This window comes from Aulonocara stuartgranti (genome assembly GCF_965226115.1).
Source record: "Aulonocara stuartgranti genome assembly, chromosome: 9".
NCBI lineage: Eukaryota > Metazoa > Chordata > Actinopteri > Cichliformes > Cichlidae > Aulonocara > Aulonocara stuartgranti.
The window spans coordinates 7,145,257-7,164,572 of NC_138960.1; the positions used below are offsets into that span (position 1 = coordinate 7,145,257).

Sequence of the window (19,316 nt, forward strand, 5' to 3'; positions counted from 1 at the left end):
ACCGTGATTGGGATGAATGTTGGGGAGGGAAGAGAGTCTATTACAAGAGACAGATCGAATGTCATAAAAAAAGCTCCTCAGAGTGAAACCCTAATGAAGATGGAGGCCGTTTTTATCCCCTCTATGACCAGGACATACAGGTGCCAGTCACCTGAGAAATGACAACAGCAATAAAAGCACGATCTTGCCTTAAATAAAGTGGCCCATGAAATGAAATGAAAGGCTGACTCTTGCTCATCCAATGGGGAATTAAAATAGAGGAGGGGAGGGGGTGAATGAAGGGGGGGCGGGAGGGATAAGCAGCCATCCTCCACTACATTAAGGGATCATGCTGCTCCCTGAAAATGAGTATTGATCCTCTTAGGTCCAGGATCGTTTAGGAGATTAATGTGAGTAGTGGTTGAACTCCACAGTACTCCACACAGGACAAGGGGGATCAGCTCGGCAGGATGGCCCAGCTGAAGCAGCCTATCGGTGAGTGAGGGGCTGACAGTATTCAGTTTGTGTTTTGGGGGTGGTTTGGTGTGTGTGTGTGTGTGTGTGTGCCATCTGGGCTGTCAGCTAAGAGAATCAGCTGGATGTCCAGAGGTCGAAAGGGTGAAAAACATAAAAGGGGAGGGGGGGAGGTTATAAAATAGAGAAAGAGTCTGAAGGAAAGCGAAAGAGTGTCACGAGCAGGCAGAATAGAGGGAAGGAGAACAAGCAAGAGAAGGAGCAGAGGAAATGAGAGCGAAAGAGAGGAACAGAAACTGCCACAAACAAAAACAAAACAAAAGGACGACAGAAAATGCGCAGCCTGCCTCGCTCCGAATACAGGGGACCGGCTGGAGGCAGTGATAGAGAGAGAGACGCAGCAGAGACTAAACTGCTTAATCTCTCCCAAGAGACGCCAGCCTAAATGTGAGGTCCCCCCTCCCCCTTTCAGACCCCCCCCAACAAAACACTATCACAGCCATTCTGCTCAGCTACAGCCAGGGCTGACAGACACGCACACATATACACACAGTTTAAAAGTCCTGAGGTTGAGCCTTCAGTGCAAAGCGATACTGTGGAGATGAGAAAAGATCCATTTCAGTGCCACACATCCTCGTGAGTAAGCACTGCACGAGTGAGCAGAGTTTGTTGATTTATAAAAGCTGCTGCTTTTAACAATCTGGCTCGTCGTGAATCAACAGAGCCTGAGAATTTTCTCATGTCTCTCTTCTGAGGTCAAGTCGGCCCCCGTGGGGAAAACTCCTAAAACAAATATGGGCTGAAGTATTCAGCAGCGGCTCAATGCAAGCTGTCAGGCTCTCAGAGACAACAATGCAGTGTTTTGAGGGCTAGATGTCAATCTCGGGCACAGTATTCTCAGCTCGCTTCCGTCTCCTTCCATGGATTTTTTTTTTATTTTGTTCCCCCCTCAAGACAGGAAGTAACTGACATGCTTGCTGGAGTGAGCCACGCCTCAGATGTTTGAGTTGAGAGAAAGGTGAGGAGGACGGAGCAAGAACAGCTGTCAGACCCCCCAAAGAATCTGATTACACTTTCTCCACCTACTTTCTACTGTCATGAGTGCTTACCCTGTGAATACTGATATACAGCTCCAGTCTGAAAATGTACTTTGATAAAGAGGATTTTTTGCCAAACTCTCATCACAGCATATACCAAACACGGTATATGGTGGATCTTCTGCAGATCCACCAGCCCAGCATCCACCTGAATGATGAGCTGGATCCTAGGTGCCAAACTAAATGCATTTGTCTGCTGTGACAAAAACTACACACTACAACTATAAATAGCAGGCAGTTAATAGTGGTGAACTGATAAAGATTGAACACACCAGTGTATATAGTGGCTAAAAGCAGCTCTGACAGACTACAAAAGGCTGTTTAATCTGTGTAAAATAAATGTCAGTACGCAGTGCAATGTCACCTAAATGTCATTTGAGTTGCGTGTCACTTTTATTTCTGATGTCAGACTCCATCTTTAGAAAGCCATTTCCCTGCTGTTCTTTGCTGAAAGGGTTGTGTTGCTCTACTCTGCTACCCTGAAGGTTTTCTTCTTGGATTTAAGCCAAGTGACTTGGTCCTAGTTTTCATCATCTCTAAAAAAACTTGTGTGATTTTGGCAGTGTTGGTTTGGACCATTATCACACTGAAATGTTCCTTTTCTGCCAGACTTCAGGAGACTGGGAAGCAGCTTGTCAGTCTGTATTTAGGTATAACTACAGGCCATCTATAAATGTCATGTGCCCAACAACTTTTCCTCTTATGTAGCCTCATATTATCACACTCACTGCTCGGTCCTCCGATGATGGGTCTGTGTATTCTGCTGTGTTGGTCTGATCTGGAGAATTTTGGATGCCAAGTCAACACCTCAAACTCATTGTTACGCTCCTAGAACCATTCCTGAACCATTGTATCTATAGATATGGCATTTCCAAACTCCGGTGACCATGTGACTTTACAGCTGAGCTTTGTTCAGCGTTATTAGTAAGGTAAGGCTTCAAAAGTTGCATTTATGCACCTACAGGATTTTCTAAATAAAAAAGAATTAGAACCTTAGAATTATAATCTGATCATGCTTATCAGGCATACTGACTAATATTACGATATTAGACAGGCTAAAAGAGAGTGCTAGGTCTGACTTTAAGCACAATGTAGCTCGCTAACCCATTAGTGTTGCTTCATAGTACACCCTTCTGGTCGCAGCTACTTTATTTCCATTTCTTTGCATTCCTCCCTGTGCTAAAAATCGTCCCGACCCTCGATGCCATACAAAGTCTGCATATTGTCCGATTCCATCCGTGTGTGAATAGCACATATATTTCCAGCGTTTGGAAGTCTTCTCCTGTTGCCTGCTACATGTGAGAGCGGACAACTCCTGATACTCTCCAGAGTTCATGTGAGACACATCTCAGCTTTCCTTTCAGAGCCACAAATAACATCATACACGTGTTTTCAGAGGTCGAGTAGCTCTCATCATGGCTAATAAGCAGGTTTTTGTTTCTCGTTAAATTAATACGTGCACCTTTTTACCTGAGACACAACTGGAGGGAAGTGTGAGCAATAAAAAGTCCCTTTATTGTATTTTCTTTCTTTCTCAAGTATCACCATTAGATAATAACTCACGCAGGATTAGCATGCAGCAGGAGTTAAGACCCCTCACAGACACAAACTCCCTTTGCTCCCATGATTACACAGGGGTGGGTGGCCACGGGGCAGAGAGCTTTTGACCCATGGGTAAAAGTAACGCTGCCTGTCTAGACACCAGGCCAAGAAATATACTTGTTTTGGCTAGGAAGACGTGTGTGTGAACTTATCCCCGCATGTGCACGTGCACACACATGAACGCACACCTCCTTGCTCCAGACATGCTTGCTTCAGTCTTCCCCCTCCTCCTGTGACTGTCAAGAGGAGACAGCCACACTGTGGAAAGCCCAGTTTAAATTTATACTGTATTTATTGGAACTCCCGTTGCATTTTACTGTTCATTTGTCCTTGCGGCTGGAATGGCGTTTGAGTTCTCTGGGAAGATGTCAAACTTGGTCCATCAAGGTGTTATTTTTTTGAAGGCATCTTCTCTCACAGTTCAAAGGCAATCTGTGGTGAAGGAACAAATGTGAAATGAGGTGCACTGCAGTGAAAAGAAGATGTTATTAACTGGGTGATACGGCAAAGATAAATTTGGTTTGCCAGTTTTTCTAATTTTTTCCATTCATGTCTACTTGATCTATCACTGGTGGTAATTTCTATTTTATGTGGCCAAGCTTTCAAAACATGTCTGTTAGAGTAGAGGTAACTGAAAGCTGGAGACATTATGGAATTTTATTACACTGGAACTTCTTTCTACTCAGTCTCTCTATGTTTGCACCTCCAAAGTGAACCACAGGTGCCCCACAGCGCTTTGCAGACCTGCAATAATCTGGCGTAACAATATGAACACCTGCCTATCTGGCGAATTCGGGGGCCAAGCCAACATCTCATGCTCATTCTTTTGTGCTCCTTCAACTATTCCCAAACCATTTTTGATTTGTGTCAAGGTGAATTATCCTGCTGAAACAGGCCATAGCCATCAGGGAGTACTGTTTCCATGAAACGGTGTACATGGTCTGCAACAATGCTTAGGTAGGTGTCAAAAGAGCATCCACATTGATGGCAGGACCCAGGGCTTCCCAGGAGAACATTGCCCAAAAGCATCACACTGCTGCCGCTGTCTTTCATCCTGTCTTCCTTCTCTCACCCCAACCAGTCGCAGCAGATGGCCCCGCCCCTCCCTGAGCCTGGTTCTGTCTGAGGTTTCTTCCTGTTAAAGGGGAGTTTTTCCTTCCCACTTTCGCCAAAGTGCTTGCTCATAGGGGTCATAGCATTGTTGGGTTTTTCTCTGTATGTATTATTGTAGGGTCTACCTTACAATATAAATCGCCTTGAGGCGACTATTGTTGTGATTTAGCGCTGTATAAATATAACTGAATTGAATTGAATAGAATTGAATTGAATTGCTCCGTGGTCCAGTTCTGATGCTGACATGTCCACTGCTAGTGCTTTCAGGAGTGTACAGAGATCATCATAGGGACCCTGACTGGTTTGCGGCTTTCCAGCCCGATACATAACAAACTGATGTTCATTTTATTCTAACTCCTTTATTCTAACAACCCACAAAGATGCAGTTTCAGAGATGCTGTGATCCAGTCATCTAACCATCACAATTTGGCCTGTGTCAAACTCTATTTCTCGTTCTGAGGACAAAATGCTACCTAATCAATCCCACCCACTAACAGGTGCCATGATAAAGAGAAAATCAGTGTTACTGACTTCATCTGTCAGGGCTCATAATGTTACGCCTGATCGGTGTATGATATAATGTTTAAAATGATCATTATGACTCTGCAGTTGTTTTGGGGGGATGTCCCGCTGTAGAAAAAAAAAAACAGCTGTAAAATGTAATAGTAATAGGATAACTTATAACTTATCATTAAACTTAGTTTAGTGTCCTCTCAACGTCTGAGCTGAAGTGAAAGCTGCAAATGAGTCATTTGGCTCCGAGTCTCATCTCCTTCATGCTGCTGTCCCTGAAGTTTGTTTACCTTTATCTTTTTGGTAATCTACACACAAAACAAGTAATGCTGCTCCACTCTGCATGGTTTGGTAGTTTAAAATTAGGTGCAAATTGTACGTCATGTCAAAAGCTTTTCATTTCAACCACTTCTGTTAGCAAAAAGGCGAACATCTCTTTTAGCAAATGTTTTTATTTAGAACATTTTCTCCTAATTTTCCTCTTCATGTTACTAAAATTAAATGCGGTGGCTCCCATAATATAACGGTGTACTTTTCGCTGATTGTGTGACCTTTTAATACTCACTTCTACACGTCATTCCCCCAACTGATGATATGAATCTATATGTCACAGTTCCATTACAAGGAAACACATCTGCGAGTATGCAGTTACAGGTACAATGGTGAGGCTCTATGAGTAAATAGCGCGTGGGTGGTTTATGTTTGTGTATGTGCTTATGTTTCAATCTGTGATAGGCCACTGATGTTTTCACTGGATGAATATGAATACCGCACACCTACTCCTTTCCCACACACACTCACAGAACATCAGAACATTTTTCTGTGCACATGAATAGCGGCGGAGCACTATAAATGAACATCCAAAATGCCAGCAATTACTATGGTGTCCCTTTACTCAACCTCTCCATATTAAACCCCGCTTGTCAAACAGATTGTCTCCGGTGCTCCGAGCAGCCTGCGCTGCGAAACAGTTTTCATTAAGGGAGGATTGCCATGGGCCTTAGCCTGGCGGCTTAATGTAATTTCACAGCTCAGCGTCCGTGCGACCACTTCAGGGTCCAAGCACGGCCACCCACACCTTTACAAGAGCCAGCCAGAGGTGCTGAAAGGGTGACGGGCTGCTAGTAAGTTTTAAGAGCAAAAGGGGAGCCCCAAAATGAAATTCCAGCACAGGAAATGACTGTAATAATAACATAACAACCAGCAAGGCTTTGGAAATAAACATGTACAGAGATAGAGCGCGTTTCGTGTCGTAATGGGGTGTTGAGGACGAGGAAACTCACTCAGCAGTGGGTGCTGTTTTTGATGGGGAAAGGTTTTAAGAAATACAGTAGGATTCTTGTAGTTATGGAAATTATCAATGACGCATTGCAAGATTTGGTTAAACACTGATTTATTGTAAGCCTTTGCTGGCAGTACTTGAAAGGACAGTATACTGTTTAGAATATAGTGTAATGCTCATGTTGTTGGCCTAAATAAACTGTGTGTTTTTTGCAGGGGAAGATTATATGACGATACCACGTGTAGAACTTAATACCAAATCGCTAATTTAGCTTACTGGTCCTTTAAGGTGTACTGACAAGAGTGGCAATTTATATACAGTAGATTCATGTAGTTGAACCAATCTCTTCACCTCAATCACCTCTTGAGTATTCACCCCGAAGGTGTAAGCCAAGTGTGCAGTGAAACTCCATATTAGAAACACGTGGAGAACATTACACATCTGTACTCAAAGCGACATCTGGACAAAACTGAAAGTCAGATAGACTAGTGTTTCATTTTCATGGTTTACAGCTTTGAAAGGAGCCAAAGAGTCTTGACTTCAGTGCTTTGGAAGGGAGAGGAGCAACAAAGCCAGGCAGAAGTTAGGCTGTTGGAAACTTTAAATAGCCACAAATGCAAGGACACCCACAAACCAGCCATGGGGGGGCCAAGGCTGTCTACTCCCAGTTTTGGTCCCAAGCCTGGAAGGAAGTGCATCTGGCATAAAATCATGCATGTGGATCGTAAAGAATGAGATTTCCACAGAGGAGCGGTCGGGCCTCGTTTAACAACAGTGGCAACTACTTTGGTTGAAGACAAGGGAGCAGGAGACAGGGAAGGAGTGAGGAGACAGTGAAGGAGAAAGAAAGGAAGGGAATGTGGAGGTGAAATTAGGGACAAAAAATGGAGGGACTGTGACTGGTAAATGGAGCGATCTGGCTGATATGTTGGAGAGAAGGAAGGTAGATTTATTGTGTATGTAGGTGACCGTGTGGAAGGGAGGTGAGGCCAGGAGCATCTGAGGTAGATTCAAACTATTCTATCATGGTGCAGGTAGATGTAACATTAGATGTTTGTCTCTAGTCTGTGTTTGGAAATCAAGAATATGAAGAAGCAAGTGAAGGCAGAGGCCAGGATTAAATGGTGGAAGTCAAAGAAGGAAGAATGTTGCAAAGCATTCAGGATGGAGTTGATGCATATCAGAAGATCAGGTTGAGCAGTTTGGAGACAAAGTTGGAGAGGTAAGGATGAAATGGTTTGGACATACTGGATAAAGAATGTTGAATACCGAGCTGCCAGATACAGGAGACCTGTAAACTCTGTTTAAAATTAAAAGTTACTAAGTTCACTAAACTAAATTTGTGATATTATAAACCCAAATCTGAGCCGGCACATTGGATTTCTCTAAAATGTAAAGAAATCAATGGAGCATAACACTGAACCATTACAGCAAATGTATCTGTGTGATACATTTAATCAAAAAAATATTTGTTTGCACATATTGCTGGATGAAAGATTACAGAAACATACAAATCATTTGAGAAACAGTCTATTAGCCAACTCCTAAGAAGCCTAACAGGAATGCTTACGCCATGATGTCTCCAGTTGTCTGTGTCTGCAGCACAGTATGGGCTACTAATGTGCATTTTTCTTACACTATCCTTAATCTTGGGTTTATTTTAGTCAACATAATATATTTAATATAAGATAAAACATACTTTCCATCAAAATATATTTAAGTGCAACACTACATGGCAAATTGAAGTTTTCTGTTTGTTTATTTTAATAACACGAAAAAAGATATCATGAAAAGGTTCTAAAATTAGTGAAACAGTTTCTAATAGTTCTAAAGTTTCTAATAAAAAATGATAGAACTGGGAATGTGTTTGCAATTGCGTGGGTGAAAATCACCTGATGTTACCATTCTAGGGTTTGGAGGCTGCGAAAGGGTCAACTTAATATATATACTTTTTTTTTTACCAACAGCTCATGCAAAACTACTATACATGACTCCCAGAACAAAAACGAAGAGCTGAAAATAGTAATCTCTCTTATAATATTCGTTGTTCAATAGCTAAATGCCGTGATAGTGCAGCTAACATAAGCTAGAGTTTAGCACTAGCATGGGGTTTAGCATAACATTACAGGAAAACAGTGATGCTATCTCCAGGGAAACAAAATCTGCCCATCAGCACATCTGCATCTCAATAATTGAAGACTTGTCTGATAAACTCTGCCAACTCTACATTCTTATATTTGCATGGGTTATGGCTTGAGATGGTTTCACCTTTTTCAAATGTTTGTGCTAAGCTAAGAGGCTACTAAATATAGCTTCACTGTACTGACATAAGTGTGGTATTGATCTTCTCATCTACTTTCCATTTTGAGCATTTCCTCAAAAGCTGGCCTGTTCCTTTTGATGTGGCTTCTTGGGAAATTCCCCCTAGCTTGGCCACACGCAATTGGATGTGACTTCAATGCAACCATATTGCACCTAAGGCACCACCACCACCACTGGTTTATGAGTTAAAACACAGAAGTCATTATTTATTGAACGGAAAGGGTTAATTGAAATAAAGGACCAAGGAGCTCAGGTTTACTTTTTCACTGTAAGCCTTGGTAAAACAATGGATGACGCAATAGGTGAGCCAAAAGCAACAATCAGCCCAATCTTCGCATTATGAGTCACGACCGAGAGATGCTCATGCTTATTCAGTGTGTCCATTGAGGTGTGCAGCCTCTTCATTTAATATTTCCATAAGGTTGCATATGAGTGTATGCCAGGCAGTCCCTGTAATAAGGAGGTAATGTATTCTGTGCCAATGGCAAAAAGGTACGCTTGAAACATCCCTCATAGGAGCAGCAGTTTCCAACTTGACAGTGGACACATACATAATTAAGCCAACTAAAAAAAAAATGAATATTTCATCTCAAAGCATTTTCATCTCCAAACATCAAAACACCTCAACGTCTCACATAATGAGCAAGGTAAAATACTTTTATTCATAGAGGGAATATGCAACAAGGAATGCTCAGAGTACCTCGCTGAAAAATATATCAGCTGGAAAAGGAGAGGGAGGCCTTATACTGCTCTTTTTTCTTAGGTTGAGTTCTTGTACTCGGTTCTTTAAGCTCACGTAAAGAGCTCATTCTTTCCTACGAATGTTGCCGAACCATTTTTTCTCATCTGCAATTGTGTTATTATGTTATATTACAATGTCAGCCTTAATGTTTTGTAGGCGGATCCGGCTATAACTCACTCTGACCTGTAATTCATGACATGTCATCCATGAGTCGCCTCAGGACTTTTGGTTTCGCAGGTATGTGCGCGCATGCCAAAGAAGAGGATAAATTATTCCATAACCTTGCAGTGGTTAAATTTTACTAGTGCGGTCTATGTCAGAGTTTGCCAGAATTTCTTCACTTTTGTGATGGCACAGAGGTTCTGAAAGGTCTCAGCTTCCAAAGAATATGTCATAAATCATTTTGCAGTGGTTTTTAGCGGGGGTAGTGGCTGCGCATAGACCCAAAGCAGCAGCACCACGCTAGAGAGGATTACTTTGACCACCAAACCTGCCTCTGACTGGCTCCCCATACACCTTCATAGAAGGGAATTAACCTGCCATGACTTGAAACGCTTTGCTGAGCGCTGGTCGATACTGTCATTATCCTAAAGCAATTCTTAATTCTATTTGGCCCTGAGCTAAAGATCCTTGTATTGATCACAAAGTAGGGATACCACAACAACTTTTTTCCATAGTTAAGACCTCTATGTGTTGTTAAAAATAAAAGCTTCAGCAGCTCCTATGCACAGCCCAGAGGGAAAGATGCAGCCACAGAATGTAATTTTGGATGTTTAATCATACGTTTCACAGTGATACCTGATGATTTCATCAAGCGTTACAGTTATGAGACACAAATGCTCGAGAGTGGTACCTTTGTGTTTCATCGAAAAAGGCAGCTCTCTTTCATATCCTGTTTTGGGAGATGAGAAATATTGATATCACTCGCCGAGCACTATCAGCATGAAACAGAGGCTTTCAGTAAAAGCAGCAGTGACAACACCTGTACTGAAGTTCCTGATTACATGCCTTTGTTCTCAAAGCTGTGTGTGTCTGAGCATGCATGTGTGTGCAGGAGAAGAACAGAGACACACAAAAAAGAAAGAAAAAAAGATGGAGAAATCTGAAGTAACATGTAACCGAATGCTTCTTTTTCTGTCTGTCATCCACACACACAAGCATGCACAAGCAGACAGCATCGCCACCTGCCACAGACTATACACTGCGGCCTTTGACAGCGGTTAACAGAATGGGACATGTGTAGCCCCAGGTGACTCAAATTGCAAAACTAACAACAGCATGCTTCATTGCACCAAGAATGCAGTGTGAAACACCAGCAGAAAGGCAGTGTGTGTGTGTGTGTTTGTGTGTCCGTGTGCGCATCAATTTACATGTATGTCTGAATGTGTATGTTTTCGGTTATGCATAAGTGTCATAACTGACTCATCCAGTAATGTAATGCAGCAATTAATATGGACTTCATTAGAATTCTTAAAGGAGCCCAAAGCATCAACAAACACGAACTAGATAATGCAGAAGTATTGCTATCATTAAGACTAACTGCTCTGAGTGTACTTGTTATCCTGTCCTCTATTATTGAAGGATCAAATACATTTATATAGAGAACACTACACTAAGAACTCAGTCTATCTACACTATTCAAATAATAATAATAATTAAAGGAAGACGTTTTAATCAGAGGACAGCATCAAGTAAGTTAAACTTGTGGGATATTGATGTGATCAGTTAAGTAGCGGAGGGGGTTGTTGATCAGGTTCAGCTGCTTTGGTGTTATAATGAAATTAACAACAGCTGCATTAGAGAAGCAACAATGAGCTTACCCCAACACAGGAAGGGTTTAAAGGTGGAGGCCACTCCTTATGACTGTGTTTTTACTAGTTTTATGCTCAGCGAGGGTCAGTGTCACTACTGGTAGCATGAAGGAAACCTGGACCCTACAGAGGTTACACAGGTAGTCCAACTCAACCAGGATAGTACATCAATATGTGTCATTGCCGTGAGGTTTGCTGTGTCTGCCACACTCTCAAGAACATGGAGGAGATTCCAGGAGACGGACAGTTATTCACTGAGCTGGAGAGGGTCCTTAACCCATCAGCAGGACCAGTATCTGCTCAATTGTATAAAGAGGAACATTATGAGCACTGCCAGAGCTACAAAATGACCTTCAGCAGGTCACAATCTCTGACCAAACAACTAGAAACAGACTTCATGAGGGTGACCTGAGGCCCAACGTCCTTTAGTGGGCCTTGTGCTCACTCTCTGGCACCATGGAGCCCAACAGACATTTTCCATAGAATACCAGAATTGGCGGTTCCACCACTGGCGCCCTGTGCTTTTCACAGATGAGAGCAGGTTCACCCTGAGCACATGTGACAGATGTAGAAGGGTCTGGAGAAGTTGTAGAGAACGTTATGCTGCCTCTAACATTGTTCAGCTCGACCAGATTGGTGGTGGGTCAGGAATGGAGGCACATGCAGACCTCTACAGGCTAGGCAATGGCACCCTGACTGCCATTAAGTATCAGGATGAGATTCTTGGACCCATTGTCAGACCCTGCGCTTGTGCAAGTAGTCCTGGGTTTCTCCTGGTGCACGACAATGTCCGGCCTCATACGGTGAGAGTATGCAGGCAGTTCCTGGAGGATAAAGGAATTGACACCATTAAATGGCCCCCATGCTCGCCTGACCTAAATCCAATGGAACATCTGTGGGACATTATGTTGTGGTCTATCCAGCACCACCAGGTTGAACCTTAGACTGTCCAGGAGCTCAGTGAGACCCTGGTCCAGATCTAGGAGGAGATCCCCCAGGACACCATCCATAATCTTATTAGGTGCAGGAATACTAGCATATAGGGGTCATGCAAACTACTGAGTATCATTTTGAGTTGCTCCAATGAAATTTCAGCTAAATGGACTAGCTTGCTGCATCATTTTTTGACTTTCATTTTCAGGGTGTCATTTCCATCAAACGGCGTGGGATCCTCTTGATCCTAACAAATTACCAGGTTTACATAACTTGTACTTAGTTACAATTGTTTAAACCAAGGATCTTGGAATTTGCATTTGTTTAGAAATAGCCCCAAGACACCCTCCTTGAGTTCCTTGGACTTCCCCATTGTTCTGAGTATTAGTCATTCTGATGAGTGACTAATACTTTTTTTGCGCTGTGTAAGTGAAACTACCGATTATAGTCATTTATGATCAATAACAAGAAGTTAATAGGATATCGTATAAGCTTCAGCACCACTTAAAATATATATATTATATTAAATCAAAAATAAATTCAAATTGGTGAACTCAATTTTTGTTTATAAAAGTCATTAAACATGTATGCTGTACAATCATTCCACCCTGGAAAAAGAACAGTTTAAAGCAATCGTCATAAGTGCAAAATTATCAAGGAATAAACAGATGAATTGGCTGTGTTGATAAAGTAATAGAGGTGGTCAAGCCACGTATCCACTTTCAAGCTTGCTAGAATTATACAAACTGTTTTTGCTTTTTGTTTTGTGTTACCGTTTAAATTTGTGCAGTTTCAAAAAATATCACTCCACCTATTTAGTGCTTTCCTGGTAAAATACAAAGAAAACAAAAACATGTGGCTCAAGACTTTTGCACTGCATTACATATGGAATTTAACTGATTGAAAAGACACTCAGATGCAACAGAAAATCTGTAGGAAACCGAAGTGAATTAAGTAATTTCAAAATAAAATTAAAATAAAACAGTGAATGATTATTTTTCATCAGTGTTTGAGACATCCCAATCTTTACTGTGATTTTTTTGATGCAGAATTATAGTTGTTTTAGATGCTACCTTTATATACTACTAATACTAATAAGTAAAAACTCAGTTAAACAAAAATATGTGTAAGAAGGTATATGCACACACTTCCTACAAGGCAAGACTGAGGCCCCTCCAAAGGAATGGGGTCCCTTGTGTCACTGCAGCCTTAAATAAAATACCCTGTTGCATACTGCACACGTACAGTAGTTGTATGTGTGGTTACGTGCTTTCTTCTAAAGTTTTGAAACACCGTTATGCGTCTGTTACCGTGTCCTGCAGTGACCCCCACCAGCCCGCTCTTATATGTTTGATGTGTCTGAGCTGTCTGACAGCTTCAGTGCTGTGCTGTGCTGCGCTGCTACAGGTTATTACACGGCTACTCATTGGCTGCTTTGACAGAACAGAGGAAAGTAGGTCCCCAGTATTTAACGGGCCGTACTATTTATGCCTAAACGGGGTGATAAAATAAATGAGCGACTGTATTATGTTCTTCCCTTTTCACTCAGACTGACACTGCCAGTTGCAGAGTGGAATAATTGTTTGTTATTTAACTTTTAAAATATAGTTGAAGTGTGGGAACGTCGAGAAACGTAAGCGTTTGATAAGTCGCACACATTCATCACCCCTCGCCGGATCAAGCGGATGGTTTGGCTCAAAATGGCTGTAGAGAAACAGTTTTGAGGATCGACGCTTTTGCCAGGTTTTTAAGAAAAATGAGCCACCCTGTAGTTTGAGGGCACATCCGCCACATAACTGGGGATCCAGGTGAGACACGTTTAAAGGTTATTCAACATTTGCACCCGACCCGTAGCTTACAGGGGGGAAAAACAAGGCCGAAAACGGCTCGCTTTGCAATGTTGTCAGGGTGCCTTGTACTTGCAGCGGGAACAATCCCTGGCTCTGGTGTTGATTTATAGTGTGGATAGCGGCTTCAAACTGAAATAACAGTCTCCAGAAAGTGTGGAATTTGGTGTAAAAGTACTCATGCATCACACGGTGGGTAGAGGAAATGTAACTACGATGTCATACAGGCTGTGTGTAGCTAATGCAGAGCAGGCCTGCGGCTAACCCTGCAGCTGTGGTGTGCACAAATACGTCACCAGGATAGGATTCCCTGCAGTGAGATGTGTACACTGACACAAAGCAGACCCGAGACATGTGGAAGCAGATACTAGGCTGATTCATATTGTTTTGAATGCAACCCAACGTCTGCCCTCAGCTCAGTTCCTGGGCTTTTAACGTGTGAGTGGAGGATCGAGCTGGAGCCCCAGTGTGTATAAATTTGATGGATATCGGTCTTGATTGCTGTAGACGTTATAATTAAGGCTGTGCAGATGGGTCAGGGGTTTAGCCAGGATATGCAGTATAATGCCAGCTGACATTTAGTGGCTGGCAGAGATTTTGTCATTCATACAAATATGTGTGTCAAATATCTAAAATAAAGAACACTGCAAGTCATGCTGCCAAGAATTTATAGGACCTTTTGGAGCAGTGCAATGAGATGCAGCCCCCAAAACATTTCTTAATTGTCAGAAGTTGTGATTTTATTATAGCATATGTGATTTTTAAAGTAGATAATAATAGACGTACTTGATTTTCCACCTCAGGCCCTTTGCAGATTAAGAGCTGCGGTGTTTATTCAAGAGGTTCCCAAAAGATGATCAGAACTAAAGAACATCTGCAACATGCACACCATTTGTTTCAGAGTGTTTTAATCGGTTTTTAATCACTTTTCTATGTGAAACTGTGTACAGTGCTTGACACAGAACTGTCTGATTTGTAGTGGAGATTGGAATGTGCACATGTGATGTGATTATGCATTCACCCTCTGTGAACACTTATTTTGCATGAATCTTCTGAAAAATATCTGATTGTTATCATGGGCGCTCACTGAGTCTGTCATCCTGCAGTTCAACTCTGCGATCCTGGGCAGTGATGGAGATGGTGGTATTCCTGCTTTGGAATAAAAGCAGATGAAATCAGCAATACTGAGTATTTCTGAAACGGTGTTTAGGGGAACCCATTCTCCCCACTCTCTGTGCATTGTTTTAAGTGCCAGTGGCTGCTGTCCAACCCCCAAAAATGTTTCTACCTCTGTGCTTAACAGCTGACAAGCTGTTCTTTTCATCAAATGCTGCTCATTTTCCCCCCTCCAAACATACCTCTGGTGATAGTCCCAGAAGAGCTCAGTTTACCTGCATGTGTCCAGAGCGCTTGTTTCCAAGTGCAGTCTCGCTTATCCAGATGTTGATTTTTGTGATGAGATGGCAGGTAAGGTTTCCCTCTGATCACTCTTCCAATGTCGGCCCGGTTTGCGCATCCATGCGTCACAGTGGAACCATCACTCCTGAGTCAGCAAAACCTTCCCGCTGCTCGTTTGTAGAGCCACAGAGGGCTTCTTTTTGTTTCTTCTTTCAGGCATGCTGTTTGATGTGGAAGTCAAGGTTCTTGACTTAATTGGCATTGCTTAGTGACATTTTCACACAGTGGAAATCCAAGGCTGGAGGAGGGTTGGCGTCTTTAATAGACCTGTGATTGGCAGGCTTCAGTTTTAGATCAGCTGTCTGCTTATGGGAGCTGTGGAAGAGTCAGAGAATTTGTAGTATGACAACAATGAGACATGTACTAGAAGTGGAATGAAATCTTTGTTACACATTTATGTGGTTTTTAGATTTTTGGTTCCAGTTCTGATCTCAGTAAACAGGCCGATGGGCTGCTGTTGATGCCCTTTTCAGTTCTTTCACAGAAAATGGAAAGTGGATATTAAATGCTTTTAAAGATGTTTTAATGACGGATTTTGGAGAGGATCGAGGGAGAAAATTCCCCGCCAGTCAGAGCCATCTATTTGGAGCTGGAAATCTGTCTTGCTGTGGTATACATGTTCCAGCCAGTATTCTTGGTCTTTCTTTCTAGACACAGCTATATATTATGGTCACCATCTACAGCAGCCCAGTATTTATTTATTTATACATAATAAAGATGCTGTAACTCTCTATCTTTACTGTGGGAAAGTCTGAGACTTCAGTTCAGTGCCTTGCTCAAGAGCACCTGGCTGGCAGCGTTTTAGAGAAGAGCTCTTTTTCTCCTCTTGCTGGTCTGCTTGATTTGATGCCAGTGAGAACTAATTCAGAAGTGCAGAGAAAAAATGTTTTCACTGCAAAACCCTTTATTCACAGAAATCGCTGTTTCAGCGATATTTGTGCTGATGATGGAAAACAGGTCATGCCACTCAAATCAGAAGATGACTTTCTGCATTTGGTGGAGGTCTTACACTCATAACAAAACTCCTCCAACACATGCTTCACAAACAGTAACCGCCACCACTCAGTTTCCTACCACCAGCCTCTCCAGTGTGATTGAGCTTGTTGTCATCACTGGAAATCCTGCATTCTGTTTCTGTTCTGATTGGCTGGCTCACAGAAAAAACAATGAAACCAAAAAAAGAAAAGAAAAGCTGAAGAATTGACAGAAAAATCTCTCTCTCTACAAACAGTGTCCTAGCCTAGGACCTGGATGTCATATCCAGGCCATGCAGCTTTATAGTGTGTGAATGAAAGCATGGAGTAGCCAGGAGGGAGTCATCATTATCATCACCTCTTTTAGCCTGACAAAATACTAGCCCCCCTGAAAAACTGACCAATGCTGAGTATTTAACTTTGTAATGCTCAAAGTTTGTAAAATCAAGTTAAAACTGAGAGTGAGCTTCCAGTTTATACACAGCATACAAACTTCAGGAAAGGTTTGAACTGTAACGGGCAAAAAACAAATAATTATTGTTATTGTTGCTGTGGAAATTTTTTTATTTCTAGTAGAATAATATAAGCATCCAAAATATAACTAGGATGCTTGGAAAAGCTGTGTTTAATTCCTTGCTCTGTTTTGCAGCACTTAATAATTCTGTCCTGTCTACGTGTGTATGTATAATATAAGACGCGAGCTACCAAGTTATTGATTAATACTTTTTAGCAGGTAGTTGTCTGCAGATATTCAAACTATCCAGTAGCTTTTGGCAAAAAGATGAACAGAGGAATTTTCTCTTTCATCCCTACACTGCTGCCTTGCTGAACATGATGTACTCGATGCCATCAGCTCTCCATCAGATGCAGGTTCTGGTTAGTGTGATTGTCCACTTCACAGCTGATCACAGTAAAGAGATCTGACGGGTCACAGGAATGGCAGCGAAAACATGCAGTTGGCAGGGGCTAGCCAGCTAACAGCAACAAAAGTTAGGAGGACAGTCCACTGTTAAACTGATAGTATATGCAATTAGGGCTGCTCAATTAATCGAATTTTAATCACGATTACGATCTGGGCTTTCAACGATCATTAAAAATGACTGAGCCGATTATTAGCCCCTCCCTCATTTATCTGCGACCCCTTAAAGGCCGGTCCGTGAAAATATTGTTGGGCATAAACCGGTTCGTGGCGCAAAAAAGGTTGGAGACCGCTGATTAAGAGGACCCGAAGGAAGCTCGGAAAACTAAGCAGAAGTTATTTGGAGAGGAGAGTGACTGCCGTTGGTTGAAAAGAGGTAAAAAAAACTTCAGTGGTGTTGCACACTATTTTATATTATTTTTTAAAGTCATTGTTAACCCTTTAAAGCCGGTCAGAGCAGCACACTCCGTTTTGTGTAACTATTTTTAAATCCCCGTGGAACCTGAACCGCGTAAGCTAGCGCAATAAACCGGAGGAGTTGTACTTACATCTGATGCCATCAGCTTGTCCTAGGTCACGGTTTCCTTCCACATATAGCTTTGCAAAAATTGCATAAAAAGCGCTTGCAGGAACAAAAACATAATATTCCAGAAACACGCTTTGCCGATCCGATCAGCTGTTCATAACACTTCCTACGTTGGAATAGACGTCAGCGCGAACTTGTGCATTTCCGCCATTACCTGCCCGAAACCGGAAGTGACGTCAGTTTCGCGGAAATGTAGTCTTTTTCACTATCAGGGCCTCAGGGCCTATACTCGTCTTTTTAAAAGTTATCTTTGACTTTATGACTTTCTGTGTCGTTTCTGGGATGCTTAGGACTCATATTGCACTGCTGAAAATAGTTTATTTTGATGCATATGCTGCTTTTTTGCAAATTTGCAGTATAATATTCAGTATAATATAACTGTCGCATGTCGCATGTCTACCATTTCCTGGCCGAAACCTCTACTGGTCATGTTTGACTTTTCTGAATAGTTTCTGGGATGCTTAGAACTCGAATTGCACTGCTGGAAATAGTTTATTTTGATGCACCTGCTGTTTTCTTTGCAAATTTGCATCATAGGATTGTTTTTTCGTTTTTCCTGCAGTATATAAAAATTGGTGTATCTCCAAAATAAAACTATGAAGACACTCAAAATAAATTTCCTGTTGTTGTAAACTATTTTTTGCAACTTTTTTGTATTTAAAGTTTTGAGGGATAAACCTCTTAAATTTCTCCAAATAGAAATATATGTAAAAAAAACAAAAATGATTTTCAAATTTTTTTGTAGTTTATTGCACTTTTTTGCAATTAATGTAGTTACTATGGACTTAATGCATACATATTATTAAAATATGGGCTATAACAGTTATTTAGCAACTTGAAATGCTCCCACAAATGGCACTACAACATGTAAAAAAATAATATAAGCTCTGGCGGACTTGGTTCTATAGTAGGTCTTAAAGGGTTAAATAAATATCGTCAAATAATCGAGATCTCAATTTCAGTGAAAATAATCGTGATTATCATTTTTGCCATAATCGAGCAGCCCTATATGCAATGTTCTCTCGGATTGATGGAGAAAGAAATATGCTAACATTTTAAATGAATCACTCCCTTATTTAAAAGGAATAAACGTGTCCCCAGAATGTCATCAGAATGTGTATTGTCCTGTTATTTATGACTGTATCATAAGAATAAATACTCTATTCTATCTAAATAAACCCTGTCAATCAAACATTTACGGTGCTAATGTGTTTCCTTTGGCCCTGGGTAATAACGTCTTTTATGGAAGGAAAAACTGAAAAAGGAAAAATTAAAATAAAAAAAAAAGTATTTAAGCACTGCTGGACTTCCAGCTAATTTAAAGTAATAATGAATATGCTGCACTTGCCATTTTCTTTACTCTCTTCTTTAGAATAAAAAAAAAATGCCCACGGAGACGAGCGCAGCATATTTATTGTGAACTTAAATGAAGCATTAAAGGCAGCAGAGCAGCTGGCTGCCTTTCACTCTTAGTGACCTGAATATTTGTGAAATCCTTGCTGTGTGCGTCCCTGGCCGTTATTTCTATGGGAAAATCTGAAGATTTCTCTGGAACTGCTTTCTACTGGAGAAGAAATTCCTGACAATTAGTCAGATGACTAATTAAACATAATGGATACATTACTGAAAGTAGTTTTTATAGCAAAGCTGCCACAGACAGCATA

At 41.5% G+C, this 19,316-nt stretch overlaps 1 protein-coding gene across 2 annotated transcripts in view; it reads left to right on the forward strand.

Moving 5' to 3' along the window:
- The first annotated feature begins 13,380 nt into the window (after positions 1-13,380).
- The window catches only part of znf438 (zinc finger protein 438), a 56,303-nt gene continuing 50,367 nt past the window's right edge, over positions 13,381-19,316 (forward strand). The window contains exon 1 of one of the 2 annotated variants that reach the window (XM_082546672.1): positions 13,381-13,676. The gene's annotated coding sequence lies outside the window, so the exon portion shown is untranslated. The remainder of the gene's footprint in view (positions 13,677-19,316) is intronic. The other variant, XM_082546668.1, reaches the window with a different exon arrangement.